Below are 18,568 nucleotides of genomic sequence, written 5' to 3'. Positions count from 1 at the left end.
TTTTCCTTAATATTTATACATCTTAATGTCTTTGTAAAAAATTTCTTCTTCTAAACTGTGAGGAACATGTGATAGTAAAATGGTGCTGGTTGGTCAGCAGAAAAGTCACAGGCCACGACAGAACCCAATGTTAGTTTTTAGAGCTTTATTAGGAGGGAAAATGGGTGTGGGGAAGGGGACCAGGCCTGGTGAGAGAGAAAGATGGGGGAGGGAGTGGAGCAGAGCAGAGAACAGAGAAGAAATAAAGAGAAGAGAAGGCAGAGAGAGAAAGATGGTGGTCTGCATCTGGCTTTTTAAGGTGGGGATTGCGTGACCACGCCGCGGGTGGGGTGGGTGTTTAGTCACCCGTGTCCCCTGATGACATAAGATGCCAGACCCGGAAGAGTGAAAGCAGGATCCTAACAACATGGACCCTCACTCCCTAATCAGAGCACTGGAGACTCACAGCAGTGAAAGCTGGGTCATTTGTTTGATGACTTTGCAATGCAAACCATCAGCCTTGAATAACTTGTGTGCTGATTGAGTGATTGAGCCTGGGAAACTGTTTTTTTTTTTTTTCTATTTTAAAATTCTAACACAGGTCATTTCCTCTTTTTCTTAATTAGCTAAATAATTAGGAAGGTACACCCTTACCTATTATCTAGTTGTTATCTTTGCCGTTGCTGCTTACATTTGTCTTTTACTCAACTAAATCTATGTGTAGGTTCATCTCTATGCGTCCTATCATGTTGCTTTTAAAGTCTATCAGGCACATGACCTTGTCATGTCTGTAGGTCACTGAGCAAACTTGACTCAGTAATTTTCTATCCTAAACTTCTAGTCTGAGTGGAAGGAGGAGGTTAGACTGGCACACTTTTTCTTTGAGGAGCAGTAATTAGACTGCTGGTAAGGGTCCAGTGTTTTCTGTTTATATATAAGTGGACCTAAGCTGACTTAAAATATGCTTTCTTAAAAATAAATGTCAGATTTTATATCTTATCCTCCCATCCTCTTATTCTTTTTCTTCTCATTATTTTCATTTTCATATTTATTTTGATCTTTCAAACTGATCTAAAAATTTCTAGATTCTCTTCATCATAGGATATATTATCTGATTTAGCATTTAGAAATAGCAACTTATTCTCTTGATTATAATAGATATAATTAATCCAATCTATATTTTTATTTGTTTTTGACCACCAGAATCAAGCAAACTCAAATACCATCGCTATTTGATTCTTAACTTTAAAGGATTTGAAGTTCCTTCAGATTATTCTAAAGTTCACATAACCATGGGAATCAAGGGACCCAGGTATGGACCATTTAGACCAAGAATTAGTTTTTCCAAGAGGAAGAGAATTGGGCCAAGAGTAAAGGCCATGGTCCTATGGCAGGTAGCAGACTTGAGTGTTTCTCTGTCCCTAGTACTACTATATATCAGCTCAGAAACCGTGGGCATGGAGTAATTGATATTTACCCCTTTATCTTTTGATACTTTCATGACATGCATACAGGCTCCAAGATCCTCCACTGGAGGAAAAAAATGCTGCCCTCATGTGAGACACTAGATAATTCACCCTCCATCCTGAAAAAGAAAGACATTTAGGTGACCCAATTTGTAAGGTCAGGAACAGGCATAACTCTGACAAGTCACATTTTCCTAGGTATCTTATCCTTAAACAGGTTCAGCATGCATCTTACTATGATGGAGTCTGTGTCCCAATCTTTAATTTGTTATTTTATTGAAAAAAAAATCCACCTTTGTAGTGATGTTCTATTTGTGATCTAACAAATAATGCTTGCCTGAAGATCAGAGTGCAGAGCTAAGCCACTAGTTAGCCATAGAGGCCAGCCAGTGGTGGCACACACCTTTAATCCCAGCCCTTAAGAGGCAGAGGCAGATGGATCTCTGTGAGTTCAAGGCCACCCCGGGCTACACAAGATTGATCTAGTCTAAAAGAGAAACAGAGCCAGGCAGTGGTGGTACACACCTTTGATCCCAGCACTTGAGATCTCACACCTTTAATCCCAGTACTTGGGTGGAGGAAACAGGAAGTGATATGGCTGGGCAGAGACAGGAAGTGATAAGGCAGGTGAAGAAAGGAACTAAACCTTGAAGGTGGAGGAGTTGGTGAGTTAAGAGGTGGTGGCTGTGGCTGGCTGCTCTGCTTTTCTGATCTTTCAGCATTTACCCTCATATCTGACTCTGGGTTTTTACTATTAAGACCAGTTAGAATTTGTGCTACACACCTTTATCGAAAACACTGAATTTTCTTTTCTTTCTTTCTTTCTTTCTTTTTTTTGTTGTTTTGAGACAGGGTTTCTCTGTGTTGCTTTGTGCCTTTCCTGGAACTCACTCTGTAGCCCAGGCTGGCCTCAGACTCACAGAGATCCACCTGCCTCTGCCTCGTGAGTGGTGGGATTAAAGGTGTGTGCCACCACTGCCCAGCTAAAACACTGAATTTTTTAAACCTTTTTTACTAAAAATAAACCTCAATTTATATACATCTCAACAATTCTCTCTGTGCATCTGTGTTTCTCTCTGTCTCTGTCTGTCTCTGTCTGTCTCTGTCTGTCTCTGTCTCTCTGTCTCTGTCTCTCTGTCTCTGTCTCTGTCTCTCTCTCTCTCTCTCTCTCTCTCTCTCTCTCTCTCTCTGTCTTCTTACCCTCATTACATTTCCCTAAATGGGAATTGAATCCATATTATGTACATAGCACATTACAGCATGTTAAAATTACTTGCACACAGATTTGTAAACTCCAAGCTCCTTTCCTGCTGCAATTTTGAGGGAACCTCCCCCCTATTTGGACTTTTATGCCCAGTTTACCTCTTTCTACTCCCCCAACCCCCTGGTCTCAGAAGCCTGAGAGTTGGAAACTGTTTTAGATTGTATTTTAGTTACTTTGCTTTTTACTCATTCTTCCATGGGAATTCTTATGTATAGAGAAGATAATGTCTTAAAATGGATATTTTTAGCACATAAAAAGAGTAAAAATTAAAGAACTATGTAGAAAATTTTCTGAATTGATTCTGAAAGGAAAAATGAAACTTCATCAATTAGCAGAAATAGATCCTGCAAAAAAAAATTGTGATACCTTTTACTAATGCTGAAATTGCCTCATTTGGACAGAAAATGAACATTGGCAAAGAGCTTGCAGTAATTTGGGGGGCAGAGATTAACAAATATCCCCAAAGCCATAGACTTCAGCATATAAAAGTCTCTTTACATTTTATAAAAGAACTAATTGGATTCCTCTTCATATAGTAAAAGGGACACCAATTTCTAGAGCCCCTATATTGTATACTGATGCAAATAATTTGGGAAAGGCAGGTTATAAGTCAGGAAAAATAAGTAAAGTTGCTCAAAGCCCTTAAGATTCTGTTAAAAAATCAGAGTTGTATGCTATTCTTATGGTATTATTAGATTTTCCTGAATCTCTTAATAGAGTTACTGACCCTTAATGTGAAGAAAGAATTGCTTTACATTTTGAAACCACTGGACTTAGTCTGGATGATTCAGAATTAACTTTACTCTATATTCAACAACAATAAATAATCAGAAATAGAAATTATTCATTGTATATAACACACATCAGACAACATATGGGTCTACCAGGCCCTCCAGCACAAGGTAATGATGACATTGATCAGCTATTAATAAGAAATGAGCTAGAAGCCTCAGAATTTCATATGAAACAGCATGTTAACAGCAAAGGTTTGAAGAAAGATTTTTTCTATCATTTGGCAACAGGTCAAGGAAATTATAAGAAAATGTCCTACTTGTTCTTTGTATAACCAAACTCCATTACCTGCAGGAAGTAACTCAAAAAGTACCCAAAGAAATGAAATGTGGCAAATGGAAGTGTTTCATTTTTCAGAGTTTGGAAAATTAAAGTATGTGCACCATAACATAGACACACATTCAGTATTTCAATGGGCAATGGCTTTATGTTCGGAAAAGTCTGATTCTGTAATTATACATTTATTAGAAGTTATGACTATTATGGGGATATCTGTACAAATCAAGACTGACAATGCTTTAGCATGAAACAGTTTCATATTACAACATAAAGCATATTCAGGTATATCACATAGTCTTACAGGAGAAGCAATTATAAAAAGATCTGATTGCACTTTGAAATATATGCTCAATAAACAGAAAGGAGTAAGTAATACAGACCCCAAGAAATATATTACACAGTGCTTTATTAACTTTAATTTTTTTTCAGTGTTAATGAGAAAGGAACAGCACCCGTGTAGAGACATTGGATAGAAAAAACTGCTAAATTAAATCATCCTGTATATTTTAAAAATGTGTTGACCTCAGAATGGAAACTGGGATATGTGTTACATTGGGGAAGAGGTTTTGTCTTTCTTTCCTCAAGAGAAGAAAAGCTGTGGATACCATCAAGACTGATAAAGACTAAATTCGAACAGAAGAGACCTGAGTAAGGAGAGGTGATAGTGCATCAAACAGCTTAGTCATTCAGTCCAAACTAACTTACAAAGACTAGCAAATGCCTTTCATTTGATCAGGCATGAAACAAATTAAAAATAATAATATGTTTGGACTGATAATTTACCAAAGACACACTTGCCTTACTGGCATGAAATGAAAAATGAGTTTTCTTTAACCACATGTCTTAACTCCAGGTTATAATGTTAAACTTTAGATTGTCATGTGGTCCACACCATCTTGGACATCAACTTTTGAATTTTCTTCCTAAATAAAAATAGATATTTTTGTTGTTTGGTATTAAAAACACAGTTAAGAGATTTTAAAATGTTTTAAGTAAATTCTAAAGGTTACTACTACAGTTCAAACTTGTTTTTAAATCTCTAATATTTGGAATGATTTAGAGCTAAGATAAAATATTTGAGCAGGGTGGTAATATCCCATGCCTTTAATCCCAGCAGAAACAAGCAGATCTCTATAAATTAAATGTTTCCTATTTTCTAGTGTTACAGCGAACAAGGTGATGGTAGTGCATGCCTTTAATCTCATCACCCAGGGACAAAACTCAGACACAGCTCCTAATTGGTATGTTTGCTCACTAGAGAAATCACATACCATATTTACAGGTTATTATAAAGCCTCTCTACAAGGTTATTAGAAAGGCAGTTAATTTCCAATGGGGACAGATACAAAGAGCAACTTTTTTTTTAACTGCTGGTAAGCTCCTCTCCATGAATACAACCCTGACCAATGATGATACCCTAGTTATGGATGCCATATTTATTGATGACTTGGCAACTGTGGACTCTTCATAAAGCAAAATGGAGTCCACCAACATTTGCCTGTTAGCTTCTATTGCAAACACTTTCCATATACAGAGATACAGAGAATGAATAGTCTCTCTTTGAGAAACACATCTGGACATTTATGAGGCATGGAGAACTTTCTACTCAGTCATTGCCCACCACCCTGGGGTCAGAACGGCACCCTTCCAAAGAATGGATTGGATCTGTTCAAAGGCAGAGACCTTCACAGGCCTATCCATGGAAGGAAAGGTATTACAGTGGAACTGGTACCTATCTGAATTACTTCATGACCATGATGTGGTAGCAAAGGGGTCTGTGCCTTCCATAATGAGGAAATAGCTCTATTGCCTATAATCCCCATCCCTAAACCACTCATCCCTCTCTAAGAAACGTCACCATTGCACAATGGGGACCAACAGAATGGTCACATTTGGCTAAAACATGGTTTACCAATGGTTCATCAACCACTGATGGAACCAAAACTAAGTAGAAAGTGGCAGCATATAGACCAGGGGATGTAATGGCTAATACTGAGGAAAGAACCACAAAATCAGCACAGCAGTAGGGTTATAAGACAAACAACTAGGAAAGCAAAAGGAAAATATATATCTTCTCCAGTTCATGGTTCATGGTGTGTGTGCAATGGTATAGCTATATGATCAACAAAATGGAAAACCACTAACTGGCAGGTAAATGGCAAAGATATCTGGTCATGGGAGGCATGAATGGAAATGGTAAAAGCTATAAACACTTAGCAAAGACATCAAATTGTGTGTAGCTCACACAGGAAGACAGACAAAACACCTGAAAAATAACAAAATGGTGAACAAATCGGCATCACCTTTAATTAAGACTAGAATATTAAAATTTGCCAGGGAATAAATTCAGAATAAATCAGCAAGAATGACAGATTATACTTTAAAAAAAAACTTTAAAGTTTATCCCTAACTAAAAAAATAAGGAGAAATGAAGAATCAACTTAAACCAGGACAGCCTTATGCAAATAACTATTATAAGGAATCCATAACTGGAAGGTGGTTCACACCTTTAATCCCAGCACTTGGGAGGCAGCGGCAGGTACATAAGAATTACAGTGATTTAAATTTAAAAGCTACTTGCAAAAGGCAGGCTGAAATTCAAAGTGAATGTCCTTTGTAATATAAAAATAAATACACTAAACCTTGAATTTATACCTCCTGAGGCTGACTACTAAGGTCCAGCTACCTAAGTATTAAAGCCCAGCAATCAAAACCTCCCTTTGGCTCACCTAATTAACATGCCCAATCAAAATATACTATCACATCCTAGCCCATTTTAACACAGATCTCCTCTTTTTCTCCTCTTAAAAATTACACCTGCAAAGTCGTTTGCTGCTGTTTTCTGCCCGAGTCAGAAAGCAGCCACTTTAACTTGTCTTCTCCTCTTAATAAAGGAGAATAGGCGTGTAGGTATGGTTTGTGCCTAATCCAGGGGCCAAGAGGGAGCCCCTGCTTTGCAAGGAGGTCTTCCTTCGGGTTCAACCCTACATAAAGAACTATGTGCAAACGAGGAAAGCTGAGTGCAGGAGAAGTGGTCTTCCCCAAGGAAGAGCACATCAGTTGCTTGTCCAGTGCCACGCAGTCAGCCCTGAAAACACACATAAAAGTAACACTATACAGACTGAACTGTGTATGTGTAGCAACCATTAGTGGGGAAAATAGAGGCTGTGAATTAGGAGAGAAGGGAAGGGTATATGAGTAGGTTTGGAGAGATGAAAGACAATGGAGAAAAGTAATTGTGTTAGAATCTCAATGATAAAAATAAAAATAAAAAACCTGACTCTTCTAATTCTCACCAAAGTTCTTAAGAGGGTTTATATTTTTCTCTCCCTTTTCTATTCTTGGCACTCTCTTTTAGTGTTCTAGTCACCTATCAATTTTTGGATTTCTTATCTATATGGACTTTCTGTCTCTCTGAATGTCTAGGAGCCCTTCCCATCTCTTCCTAGAGGAGTCACAGTCTAATCTCATTTTTATTATCTCTGCCCCTATAGAATCCATAATTTTAGCCTTTTGTCTCCTTGCCCTCTCACAAACACTCCTCAATAACACTTTCATTTCAGCAAACTATCTTTTATAATTTCTTGGCAATATGAGGCCAACACTTATTTACAAAGTGGACCTTCAGGAAGCTTTAGCATTTTGGCTCATGTGGTTTTAGTCCCAAATATTTTTGCATTTAATTTCTGAGAATTTGTTGAAAATAAGAGAGAGTTTCATCCTTTTCCTGTTAGACTGCAAAAGCCTTGACAATATTTAATGACCTTGGTATAGATTTTGAATGCCCTGAGTAAATTCTTAAGTACACATCTGAGCTTGGTCTTAGGGGTTATTACCATCCTATTCCAGATCAGCATTTTGAAAGTTTTGTGCTGCTCGAGAACTCTTTGTCCAAGGGGCTGCTGCCTTCCCAGATAACTAATGCTGTTCTTATGAGTCTCCATTCTTCCCCTGCATAAACGATGTTCAAAGTAGGCATCAACTCAGTAACATCTAGGACACAGACACAGGTTCTGTTATTATGTAGACCCAGACAGTCTTCCAAGCAGGCTTCACATCCTTATTTCAGTACTAACAGGGGACATTTACAACTCTCATCTTAGGAAGTCCACTCAATAGGAGGCTAACTCTATTTGGTACAGGGTACCCAAGTACTACCTGCGGTAAATTAAGTCATAGACCTCAGGAAAGAATCTACTACTGCCAGTGTGCTAGGCCAGCAACATTCCTACATCCTTGTCAGTTTTTATGGGAGACATGAGAACTGACTCTTCCACCCAACAGAAAGCATATTCTGTTTATTCCTGAGATGGTGATATTTTATCATCAACATAAGGAATTAACACTGGACATATCCAATCTTCATCTGAACCAAACTTTAGCCTGAAGAGCCTGGATTTATAAATGGTTCCTTTGGCCATGGGGAACTGCAATATTTGATGTTTTACTTAGTCTTTTCCTTGGTATATGGGTTGCTTTGCATCTGCAAAAGATAAGAATCAGAGAAAAATAGAAAACTATATTGACTTCTATATTTACAAGACATTAAATATTCTGTTCAGTTTTGTTCCCCCTGTCCTTTCTGAGCTCTTCTCATGAAGCTTCCTCAGCTTTTTGCCAACTTATATTGTGGACTAATATCAACCTTGTATTTTTGTACAAATTTAGCTACATTAATTCCCCATCTTATTATGTTAAAATGATTTTCATCTATTCTGAGTAGATACCATCTATATATAACATTGTGGTTTACATTTGAGCATGAAAGACATTCAAAACCATAGAATCAAAACTAAGATACACTTCTATATAGATGGAATCTAAGTAATTAGTAAGGGTGTAGTATTTCATGGTAATGTGTTCTCACTATGTCATCTCTCTACCAAAATGTTCCTTTTTTTTTTTGGTATTTGCCCATTCCTTCACCATGAGAAGTGACAGTCTTTTGAAGTACTAAGAGTGTGGAATTTAGAAATGCAATCAAGTTTAGGATGAATGAGAATTTTGACATAATAATGGATTTTTTTTTAGTGTTAATGTGCACTTTTGAGATAGGCTTGTTGTGCCATATTTTGAACCTCTTGTATGTGTGCTGGCTCCTGTTTACATGAGCTTTATGGCAGTCTGACAGAATAATAATGGTACATTGGATTATAATATCTGTCAACGGCTTCAGGGTCATTGCAATTATAAAAACATATATCACTAGGCAAAACTGACCAAAATAAACAGTGGTCATTTCATTTCTTATTAGATATTTTAGAGGTAGAAACTAAAGAGATAAACATTGCATATCACCTAAGCATAGAACATCATCACTGATTAGAACCACTTGGAAGGAACAATCATGATTAGTATGAAACTCAAGTACTTATATAATATTTTTTAAAGAGTTCAGGTTAATGACTTTAAAGTAAATATAGAAACTTGAAGAAGGTTAACAAATCATTATCAAGCAGAATTCTTTGATCTTGGCCTTAATGAATGAATAATAAATAAGTAGGCCTCTTTCAAAAGAGCAGAGCAATCGTTTATATGTTAATGGTCCTTCTCTGGTGCTCTAAATCAGCCAGTCCTAGGAAACAAGCTAAACATTTGCCCTACAATCTTAATTGTGCAATTAATTTGCATAGGCATCACTTGATTCTAAGTACATGTATAGTGTGAGAACAAACTTCATTTCATTTTAATGAAACCTTTTATACCAAAACACTCAGTCAGAATTAAGCAGGTTTCTAGTGACTATATTACTGATATTTCCCTTTAAATGAGAATACAGTTTCCAGAGATTGTTATCTACCTGAAAATGATGACTTCATAAGACTTCATGCTTTGAGAATCACTAGTCTTTTGGAAATTACACCTTTTAAATATTGTCAAGTCTCAATTTAAGTATATGGGTTAGGTAAGATAAAATAGTATAGAATAATAAAAATATGGACTGGGATACTCAAATTAAAGAAAATATGCAAGTTGAAGGAATACACATTATCCTAAGCCAGATATTTAACTTATTTAACTCTTAGTTTTGAAAAATAGAGGATGATTTTACCATAATGCAAACAACAAATTAGAAAAGTTTGTGAATTTCTCATCACAGTGTGTAGAAGATGAGTAACAATGGGCAGTTGGTACTTCTCTGGAATTGTTTTTTTGTTGTTGTTGTTGTTGTTGTTGTTGTTGCTTTATAGTTAGAAAATATGAAAAGGAAACAAAACAAAAGAGAAATAACACCATACAAAAGCTTGTTTTAAATTAAAATGGAAATGGTGTAGACTGTGCAGATTTTAGAGTCCATTGTTGTGTATATATATAGACATATTATACATATTGAAATACATTATTTTGTGCCAATCATGAGAAACAGTAATCATACAGAAAACAGCCAACAGTCTTTGAGCAACCAGATTCTTAAACTTCCAAAATGTCAATCCAATCTCACATGATAACAACAAACACTGGCTTCAAGTCATTTTTATCTACTGAGTTGATTTTCTAAAATGAATTCAGATCATTTGGCCACATGAATATTTAAAATGATAGAATTTATTATCACCAGGAATAAATGTCATCTTTTTGTATATAAAGAATGATATACCCTCTTGACCAATAAAACACTAACCCATAAGTTTATTGGAAAACAACCATTTTAAATTACGACTAGAGCCCTTGCACATGCTATTTATCACGAGTTAGTTTATTCTCCCTTCTCTTCTCTCTGGGTTCAAATGTAATATAATAGAAAATACTTTCATTGATCCCTGCTGACATCCTCCAATAAAATTTCCAAGGTCTCTGAAAGGTAGAGAGAAAAGTGTCAGTTTAGATCTCATTCTCAGGTCTACCTCTGGATCATCATTTAGACATAATGTCAGTGAAGTAGGACATTTGGGCAGGATAATGACCACCTGCTGTTAGATTAATCAAAAGAGAGAATATGTTCTTCTCCAAGAAGCCAAAGCAAAAGTTCTTATTTTCAAAGTGCAGATTATGCATCTTTGAGGAGGTTCTCACCCCCATGGAAACTTTATATAGTTTTTCATACATTTCATGGATGTCTAAATGAAAGACTGTATCTTTAACTTGATCTACAATTGACATGATAGACTCATGGCATATCACTGAGGAATATAAGATGGCACTTGGCATTCAGTCACGTAGGCTTAACTGTTTCCTATACATCTGTAATGGGTTTCTTTATTTCAGTTTTGGAGTATGTGTACATGAAATTGGCTATGCTAGAATTTCCATCTATTCATTCCAACAGTAGTCTAATTATACATAAAATATACTGATATATACTCGTATGATGATCTTTTTTTGTAATAAATTGAACTCAAGAAAGAATAAGCTTGAGCTCAGTCAAATGGCCTTAAAAGAGGAGTTGAGATGCTGGTCAGACAGCTCAGTAGATAAAGACACTTGCCACAAAACCTGAAGACGAGATCAATTCCTGGGACCTTCATGGTGAAAGAAGAGAACCAATTCCCCCAAGTACACTTCTGAGCTCCACACATGTGCCACGGCATATAAGTACACATGTACACACACACACACACACACACACACACACACACACACACACACACATATAATTTTTTAAGTTTTGAATAAAAGGTAGAACTGAGACATCCTTGAAGAGGTAAAAATACATATGTAGTTGGAATCCCTAACCCATGTCAACAATCTCATTCTGTTTGGAGGCATTTGAGTCCTATAGACTTTAAACTTGCAAGATTGGAATTTACAACCATGTAGTTCCTTGAAATACATCTCTTAATAGATATTGCCTACTAATCTTTTTACTCCAATTGAATCCTGCCTGGTATAGTATCCTTTCTGGTTTCCCTGGGCTTAAAATTTCAACTTGAAATTGGCCCATTTCATTTTTGTTTTTCTAAATACAATATTTTAATTAATTCATTGAGAATTTTGTATATGTACACAATATATTTTTACCATACAAGCCCCATTCTTCCCTCTAATTCCTCTTAAGTCCACCTCCCCACTCTTTGAACCCATCCAAAGTTTATATCCTCCCTCCTTTTTTTATAACCACCCAGTACAATATCTGCTACCCATATATTCCTAGTGTGGGGCCATATACTGGAGGCACAGCCTTGAAGAAAAATTACTCTCCCTTCCCTAGAAGTCAACTACTGTAGGACAGTTTCTTAGCTATTGGTGGGAGCTCATGAACTCCATTCTTCACTGGAATATGGACTGACTTGATCTCACTCATATCTTATGCAAGCAACCACAATCACTGTAAGTTCATGAATGCAGTGTCCATGTCATATAGAGAGGACACTGTTTTGCTTCAGTCATCCTCTACTTCTGGCTCTTTCTGGTGTCTCTTACTCAGTGGTCCCTGAGTCCTGTGGGGAAGAGGTATGATATAAATGACCCACTGAAGGCTGAGCACTCTACAGACAGTTTTCCCTTGTGCTTTACCCAGGGTGAGTTACTGAGTTAATGGTCATCCACTGTACTAAGGAACTTCTCTGATAACGTTTGAGAGCTGCGCTAATAATATTTAGCTGCATGCTATACAGTGTACAAAACCACTTATTTAGTATACATTAAACAAGAAGTCTTAGAAATGGTTAGTTGTAATCTATTGAGTATTTAAGTGTATAAAACACAGTGTCCCCAGTTTAGCATGTTAGTATGTTTTTTTTCTAAATATTGGAAAATATGAGACCATTAAAATGGATAAGACCTTTTGTGCATCAGCTTCAAGAGACATCAGCATGATTAAACAAAGCTTCTAACCTGAGATTTGTAAGATACATCTGATTTTTCCCAAATTGAACGTTTGATCTCACATTCCATTTTTGGTTCTCTCTGATAACATAAGTAAGCTGATGAAAGTGTGAAATAAAATTTACAACTGTAAAGTAAGGACATTTCTCAGCTGAGATATAGATATTGGTGTACTGGTATTTTTTTCTAGGCAGGGTCAATTATAATCTTCACAAACCATTCCAATTTTATTAGTTACCAGGTGGACTACAAAAAAAGAGCAATTAAATAACAAAACACAATTTGATTTTTATAATAACCAATACTAAGTTACTATGATGGCTATTCTTGGTTGCCGACTTGACTACATCTGGAATTAACTAAAACCAAGTAGCTGGATACACCTGTGGGGGATTTTTCTTGATTGAATCATTTACAGTGAGAAGAAGATCCAGAAGATATGTCAATCACTAATCCTATCAAATGACAAATGGTGAGATGGCTATGAGAATATAAAAGAACTTTGTTGTAGCCCCCTTTCCTTGTGCCAGACCTTACGGTCGCAGACACTGATGCTCAGTTGCATGAATTAAGTGTGATGGGTTTAATTGGGTCCTGAACTGGCAGAGGCTGGGTGGCAGCACCAAATCACCAAGGGTAAGGTGACTGTACTTACCATAATGGACAACACATGTAAAACAATGTCCAAAACAGGCTAACTCATATGGGCAGCAAAGTGATTTTTATGGTAACATGACTCCCATGAAACTTTGGTACTGGCTAGTCAGCCATAGTGTTCTCAGGCTTGAAATAGGTAAGGAATTCACTGTATATTTGTATAATCTGTACAAGAAAAAAAAAAGACCAACCAAACAAAAAAACCTAAAACAAATGAAAGGGAGGCCACTTTGGGTTATAGCAATAAGGGATCTTGACCCCTTGACCATGAACAAATGTCCAGACTTGAACTACTTTACAGACACCAAACCCCTTGAACTAAGGGAAGGCCTTAGGAAGAGTTTTGCTGTTAGTTTTCTTTTAATCCCATCTTTCCCCAGAGGGACCAATGCCCTTGTACAAGGGTAACTATACTTAGGAGTGAGAAGAATCTAACTTTCTGGGATCTATGGGATTTTGGTTCTGAATTGATGCTGATTCTAGGAAATCCCAAAAAAACACTGTGGCCTTCTGGTCAATGTAGGTCAGGTGATGAATGGAGTTTTGACTGAAGTCCAACTCACAGTAGGTCCTGTGGGTCCCCAAACTCACCCTGTATTTACTTCCCCAGTGCCAGAATTTATAACTGGGATAGATATACTTAAAAGTCAGCAGAATTCCCACATTGGTTCCCTGACCTGTGGGGTGATGACTATTATGATTGGAAAAGCCAATAGAAGTCATTGGAGTTGCCTCTCTCAGGAAAAAATAGTAAATCAAAAGACAATATCACATCCCAGGAGGAACTGCAGAAATGAGTGCCACCATCAGGAACTTGAAAGATGTAGGACTAGTGGTCTTCACTACATCTACTTTTAACTCTTCTAACTGGCCAGTACCAGATAGACGGACCAAAGAGAATGACAGGAGTTGACTATCAAAAACTCAATCAAGTAGAGACTCCGATTGCAGTTGCTGTGCCAGATGTGGTGTCCTTACTTGAGCAAATTTATATATATATCCTGATATATTGTGTGTACCTATTGGTCTAGCAAATGCCCTTTTTTTAGTACCTGCACCTAAGGACTACTAAGCAGAAGGAATTTGCTTTCAATTATCAAGGCGAGTAGTTTATCTTTAAAGTTTTGCCTTAAATATATATTACCTCCTCAGCTCTGTGTCATAACTTAATTTGAAGAGATCTTAATCATCTGTCTCTTCTACAAAATATCACACTGGTCCACTATATTGATGATATTATGTTGATTGGATCAAGTGAGTATGGGGTAGCAACCACTTTGGACTTCTAACACATATACAAATCAGAACATAGGAAGTAAACCCAACCAAGTTTCAGGGCCTTCTACCTTGATGAAATTTTTAGGATACTAGTGGTACAGGGAATGCAGAGATATTCCTTCAAAGGTTAAGGATAAATTATTGCATCTGGCCTTTCCCATCACCAAGAAAGCACAAGGTTTTGTTGACCTATTTGAATTCTGGAGACAGCATATTCCTCATTTGGATGTGTTACTCTGGCCCATTATCAAGTATTTCAGAAAGCTGATAGCTTTGAATGGGGCATGGAACCGGAGAAGTCTCTTCAACAGGTCTAGGCTGCTATGCATGCTACTCTACCACTTGAACCATATGACCCAGTAGACATGATGGTACTTGAGTCATCAGAGGCAAGTAGGGATCCTGTTTGGAGCTCTTGGAAGGCCACTAATAGTGAGTCACAGGAGAAATCTTAGAGATTTTGAAGCAAGGCTCTACTGTCATCTGCAAACAAATTTTCTCCCTTTGAGAGGCAGCTTTCGACCCGCTGTTGGGCATTAGTAGAAACTGAATGTTTGACAATTTGGGCCACCAAGTTACAATGCAACCTGAGCCTCTCATCATGAGCTGAATATTTTTTGACCCACTAAGCCATAAAGTTGGGAACTCAATCTGTTATCAAATGGAAGTAGTACATACGTGATCAGGCCTTAGCAGGTCCTGAAGTTACATGAAGAAGTTGCCCAAATGCTTATGGTTTCTACTTCTATTACAATACTATCTGCTGTCAACCATGCACCTATAGCCTCATAGTAGATGCCCTATGGTTATTTGACTGAGGAAGGAAAGACTAGGACATAATTTACTGATAGTTCTGCATATTATGCAGGCACCACTCAGAAGTTGACAGCTGTAGTATTACAAGTCTTTACCTAGACAACCATGAAAGACACAGGTGAAGGGAAATCTTCATACTGAGGAGAATTTTGAAAAACTATATTGGGTCATACATTTTGTTTGGAGGAGAAATGGCTAAATGTGATTGTTCACTGATTCATAGGCTGTATCAAATGGAGTGGCTGGATGGTCAGGGACTTGGAAAGAATCTGACTTGAAAATTGGTAAGGAAGACATCTGGGGAAGAACTATGTAGATAGATATCTCAAACAGTTGAAGGTTGTGAAGATACTTGTGTCCTATGTGAAGTTTAGCAGAGGAAGACTTCAATAAGTAAATAGGCTGACTTATTTTGTGGGCAGTCAGCCTTTTCCCCCAGCCATTTATGTAATTGCTAGATGAGTCTATGAACAAAGTGGCCATGGTGGCAGAGATGGAGGTTATGCATGGGCTCAATAACATAGACTTTTACTCACCAAGACTGATATGGCTACAGCTGCTTCTGAGTGCCAGGTCTGCCAATAATACAGACCAACACTAAGCCCTCAATATGGCACCAGTCCCCAGTGACCAGTCAGTTACATAGTGGCAGGTTGACTTACATTGTACCACTTCCTTCATGGAAAGGACACCACTTTGTTCTTAACAGTTGCACAAACAATGTTTATACTTGATATGGATGTTTCTGTCATATTTTGTTAAGAATGTGTTTGTGCAGTTATTTGTGTTTTCTTTACTGCATTTTTATTATGTAATGTAACATCAATTAGGAGAATATCAGTGGTTATCACATTTAAGTTTTTAGATACTAAAAGAATTTCTCTCATGAGGCATTGCTGCCTATTCTAAGATACATAATGAATTTGTGTTTGTATGAGGGATAGTTATGTCACATTAGGCATAATTACAATGTGTTTATTGCTTTATTTGGAAATTTAGTAAGACATAAGTAGATATGACTGTGTGTCAAGTTCATTAGGGGGTGAACTTATAATGGTTACCCTTGGATACCAATTTGACTGCATCTGAAATTAACTAAAGCTCAAGAGTCTGGGTATACCAGTGAGGGATTTTTCTTGATTGAATCAATTTAGGTGAGAAGACTTACCATAAATTTGGGCCATACCTTAAAATTAGGACACATCTTCTGGCATGTATGGATGTCATAGAAGAAGGAAGTATTTGCTCTTTGCCTGCTTGCTCTTGTTTTCTCTGGCAAGTTCATTTTTCTCACTAGTGTTGGGGCTTACTTTTACTGGATTCTGTTGCATACTGAAGACCACCTGTTCCATCCATCTTCATGGCTTCAGTAACTACTGGATTCTTGGACTTTTCCTTCAGGAGACAGTCATTGTTGAAATAGTTGGACCACAAACCTGTAAGCCATTCTAAAAAATCCTGATTATATATATATATATATTCTTTCTATCAGTTCAGTTTCTCTAGAGGACATTGAATAACACAGTTTCTAATGTAGATATCTTTTTGCATTCTTGCAAAACAAATCCATACAAGAATGAGAGCATTAGATAGTTGACTCTTTGTATTTATAGCCTACATATTTGTGGATTTAATGAAAACAGATTGGAAATATTCAGAAAAGAAAAAATTTGAATTGTGCCTATCCTGAAAATGTACAAATATTTTTAAAATATTATCCCCAATACAATATAACAACATCTGCTTTTATTTATTTATTTATTTATTTATTTATTTATTTATTTATTTATTTTTGTTTTTCGAGAAGGGTTTCTCTGTGTAGCTTTGTGCCTTTCCTGGAACTCACTTGGTAGCCCAGGCTAGCCTCAAACTCACAGAGATCCGCCTGGCTCTGCCTCCCAAGTGCTGGGATTAAAGGCGTGCGCCACCACTGCCCAGCAACATCTGCTTTTATAGCATTTACATTGAACTAAATAAGTAACCCAGAAGTAATTATAAGCATAAATTATGTGCACATCCACAGGCTCTGGTGTCTATGGCCCTGTATCTGTCTAACACATTCTCCAGTCTCCCACAGACTCATCTTTGAGTCCAGAGCAACTACATCCCTGCACACAAGTAAATTTTCATTCGTACATGTTCTTTCCACCCCTTCTGCAACTTGACAAGAGGACTTTTTCCATTTATCTGAGCTTATTTACTTCAACTGGGAGAATTTGTTTTCTTTGCATGTTGTCTCTGCAGCTCTGGAAAGTTAGCAAGTGTTAAGAACCTTAAAAGAGTTCAGTATAACTACAATAGACATTTTATCCAGAATAGATAATAAGAGAGAAGTAGAAACAGTGTTTTCCCACCTCAAGAGTATTTTGTCTTCAAGGCAAACATCAGCTATACTGTGATGAAGGATGGAACACCTCGATCATTAGATCTCTGCTACTGTTTTTTCCGTGAGGGCTAATTACATGTCAACGAAGAAGCTAGGCATATTTTAATTGGTATTGAAATTCCATAAGGAAATTAAAGTGTAGTTACTTTTAATAAGTGATTTTAATATCCTCATATTAAAATTAAAATTAAAGTAAATTAGCATTCATTACAAAGACCAAGGCTTAGTAAACTTTGTCGAAATTCAGAGGGGATACAAGGAAGGAAGTTCTGAAGATGATGTACAGCCTTCATTGGGACATACTGGGTTATAGGGAAAGAAATAAACCCAATCATCTTGAGCAACAAAATTGCTTTTTAAGAATATTTGCTTCCCATGCATCCATCTCAGACATATCACATCACGAAATCTAGAATCAAAAATAGTCAGAGACCCAGGGAGTCACTGTCACCATTTTTTCTGATGATGATGGTATCACCAGTCTGTTTCATCATTCATGTCTTCAGCCCCTTTCTCTTTCACAGAACAACTTCCTTGGCTCTTCATTACCCTGATTATTTCTGTCTTGTTGTGTGTGATCTTTTAAGTAAAAATGCTGCAAAGGATAATCAGAACCTCTAGGCCCCAGTTCTAAACTACTGTCTAACATTGGTCTGATTCTGTCTCTTCAGAAACATTTTTCAAATTCTAGTCCCCAGCTGTTGCGACCACCTCGACCAGCAAGGAAGACACAACACTGAGCTCTTCTTTCTGCCGTTTATTCAGGAAACTTGAACACTCTTCTGACCCCGGGGAAAGCCATCCCATGCCCTTTATAGCCACTGGGCAACCAACCCCGTAGTGCCACGTGGACAATGCCGATAGGGTCAGACATAAGCAAGCAAG

At 37.2% G+C, this 18,568-nt stretch overlaps 1 long non-coding RNA gene across 1 annotated transcript; it reads right to left on the bottom strand.

Moving 5' to 3' along the window:
- Positions 1-8,058: 8,058 nt before the first annotated feature.
- On the bottom strand, positions 8,059-18,453 carry LOC131896017 (uncharacterized). The gene is made up of 4 exons (XR_009375343.1): positions 18,135-18,453; positions 17,652-17,751; positions 16,484-16,692; positions 8,059-8,263 (listed from the first exon to the last, which is right to left on the bottom strand). It is a non-coding gene; the product is annotated as an uncharacterized LOC131896017 (long non-coding RNA).
- Between the last annotated feature and the right edge of the window lie 115 nt (positions 18,454-18,568).

Source organism: Peromyscus eremicus, chromosome 19, assembly GCF_949786415.1.
Source record: "Peromyscus eremicus chromosome 19, PerEre_H2_v1, whole genome shotgun sequence".
NCBI classification, from domain to species: domain Eukaryota; kingdom Metazoa; phylum Chordata; class Mammalia; order Rodentia; family Cricetidae; genus Peromyscus; species Peromyscus eremicus.
The sequence above is the reverse complement of the archived record's forward strand: the minus strand, read 5'-3'. Positions and strand labels throughout refer to the sequence as shown.